At 52.0% G+C, this 3,026-nt stretch overlaps 1 pseudogene; it reads right to left on the bottom strand.

Moving 5' to 3' along the window:
- Window positions 1–2,023: 2,023 nt before the first annotated feature.
- On the bottom strand, window positions 2,024–2,549 carry LOC138085541 (large ribosomal subunit protein eL21-like; annotated as a pseudogene).
- Between the last annotated feature and the right edge of the window lie 477 nt (window positions 2,550–3,026).

The following is a 3,026-nucleotide window of genomic DNA, read 5'->3' as shown; positions in this document are numbered from 1 at the left end:
GAGTCTGAGGCAAAAATAGTTAATCGCATCTCCACGTTCTGCATGAGTCACCCACACCTCTTCACAAACGCCTCTCAGGCATTTTCAAAGACAAGAAACAGTCGGCAAAAATAAAGGCTTTATTTTTTTTATCCCTGTGGCTTCTGGGATTTGTTTCAGTATCAGGGGAGGCAAGCCTGGGAGGCTAGGGGATGAGCTCTGTGGGCTACATGGAGCAGGGAGGGGATCTTCCTCACTGCCTGGTGTGGAACAGCCTCCTCACCTGTCTGAGTCTCAGTTTCTGCATCTATAAAGTGGGCTCATAATAGCCCCCCTTGATGGATCTACTGGGGTCAGAAGTAGAGTCCCTGCTCTATGGGCACGGTGCTGCCCACTCTGTGACGAGATGTACTCAGGCTCCTGGCCAGGAGGTTGAACCAGCTTGCTTCTCTGCCTCCTTCAGGCAAGAACTGCCCCAGCTGCCTAGCCTTCCACTGCTGCTTGGGTTATCCAGCCTTTCTCTGAGGTCAGGCCTCTCTGAGCTGGCCAAGTGCACCTTCAGCTGTCTTATCAGGGCCCAGGAATGACGAGATAGTTGAGGAAGTGGGGGCATGGAGGTGTAGGGATCCCCAGCAGTTAGGACAGTCTGGGGTGTGCAAAATTCACAGGTGCTGCTGCCCACTGACTCCCCTCAGACCCTTCCGTCAAGCCCAGCCAGGGACTTCCTGCCCCAGCCTGAAAAGAACTGGGTCCACATTCTCCCTTCTCCAGAATCCCTGCCAGGCTCCCCCCGGGAGCTGGAGCCCACCTGGATCTCCTCCCCACACGTGTGGCCTCTTGCCCTGTGGCCCTCCCACCTGCCCACCAGCATTCCGTCCGGCCTCTCTGGACCCTCCCTGCCTCCAGGCCTTTGCACCGCTGTACTCTCTTCCTGGATGGCAGAGGCCAAAGTTCAACCTGCTGTCCTTTCCTCCAGGGAGCCTGACTCAATCCCCTCAGCCCTGCTAATGGCCACAGCTCCCTTTCTGGGCTCCCATGCCATTCACACAGTCCTCTGGGCAATCTGTCCTTGGGCAAAGCCTGTGGTCCGTGTGTGGCTCTCTCACCTACTTATTCGTGGCCAGGGAGGGTGCCGTTCACCACTTGTGTCCCTCATACTGATCCAGGCGGGCAGCTGCCAAGCGCATCCACGATGGTCACTCCAGGTAAACCAAGAGGTTGACAAGCAGGGGTCAGGTGTCCTGCCCCTGTAAACGGTGGATCTGCTGACCTTGTTTACACAAGGGTTTTCACGAGAATCAGCATTTCTGCCTTTACTGAAGAGCTCAGAAGAGCCAGCCACATCAAGCCTCCATTCTTTCTTGGCACTTGTCCCTCTACCCAGGGAGGCCACCAGCCTGCTGTCCCCATCATCTGGCTGGCCTGATTCAGCCCTCTGTGGTCACTGGGGTTCGGGTGCCTCAGGGGACCCAGTGTTCTGGGAGACCAGACACCAGACCCTCGCACTGACTGCATCTCCCTGGGGGTCACACAGACATTGCTCCCTAGGACGTTTGCTCCTAGCTAGAGACGTCTGTCAGGGGTCTGGAAAGATAGATACATATATATAGTAGTTTATTAGCTTGAACAGCAAGCTATCTTACATCTTTTAGGAAGAAAAAACACTACATTTAAAAACGCATCACCCACTGAATTTGGCGGAGAAGGCAGTGGCACCCCACTCCAGTACTCTTGCCTGGAAACTCACATGGATGGAGGAGCCTGGTAGGCTGCAGTCCATGGGATCACGAAGAGTCGGACACGACTGAGTGGTTTCACTTTGACTTTTCATTTTCATGCACTGGAGAAGGAAATGGCAACCCACTCCACTGTTTTTGCCTGGAGAATCCCAGGGACGGGGGAGCCTGGTGGGCTGCCATCTATGGGGTCGCACAGAGTCGGACATGACTGAAGCGACTTAGCAGCAGCAGCAGCAGCACTGAATTTGGACACAATTAAAATGTGTCCTAAGCATTTCCTCGGGGAAGGGACACAACACCCCTACTCAATTAAGATAAACATTCGTAAGGTCTAGGTCTTTATTTTTACGCCCATCGTGCCATGGATTCGCAGGAATCAGCTCCAGGAGTTCAGGCTCCTTTCCATTGGTCCTCAGTGTGCTTCTTTGGGTGGAGCAGGCCAGCACTTCAGCTGAAGCCAAGTCCCTTTTTCTTTGACTTCCTTCTTTTTCTGATCATTTTTCTTCGCACATTTCAGGAAGCTATCTTGGCTCTTAGAGTCCTTAATATGCTCAATACGCACATTAATTCTCTTGGCAAGAATCTTGCCTTGACTTGTTTGCTTACAATGATGCCAACAGCATGCTGGGTGACACTGCAGACTCGCCCACTTTCGCCATGGCAACATTTGTGGGGCATTCCTTCTTGAACAGTACCCATTCCCTTGATAGCCACAATATCACCCGTCTGGTAGATTCACATGTATGTGGCCAAAGGAACAACTCCATGTTTTCTAAAAGGCCCAGAGGTCACTCCGTGGGTGTTCCTCCGCTTCATCTTTGTGTTGCTCATTTTGGCAAATTTCTGGAAGATGGTGGTTCCAGCCGAGAGGCAGGAAACATCTTAACAGACAGAGAAATAATTTCATTTCTCCCTGAATTTGGAAATCTGAAGGAAGTAATTAAAACCTATGGGATGGTCCCAAAGCATTGGGCAGTTGAATGACGAGGAGAGAGCGCAGCAGCACCCCCACTACCCGCCCCCCGCCACCCGATGGATGGCAGCACTGGAGCAGGAGGGCCCAGGCAACAGCAAGCAGGGCCACTCAGCTGCAAATAGCTCCAGGAAGCAAGAAGCTGCTTTTAAAATACCCCTCATTCCTGCTATAAGAGGAAGTTCTCACAGCTGAACTTTAACAAATTCGTTGTTGTCTTTTCTGGGAAGAATGAAGTCATCCGTGTTATAATAAAACAAAGAAACATACTATTCTTCTCTGGCTTCTCTCAGGAACCTTGAGTACAGAGAAAAGGCTCTTGTCAGAGAAGCTGG

The sequence above is a fragment of the Capricornis sumatraensis genome, chromosome 9, assembly GCF_032405125.1.
Source record: "Capricornis sumatraensis isolate serow.1 chromosome 9, serow.2, whole genome shotgun sequence".
Classification (NCBI taxonomy): Eukaryota; Metazoa; Chordata; class Mammalia; order Artiodactyla; family Bovidae; genus Capricornis; species Capricornis sumatraensis.
Note: the sequence above shows the minus strand (reverse complement) of the source record. Positions and strands in the feature narration are given on the sequence as shown.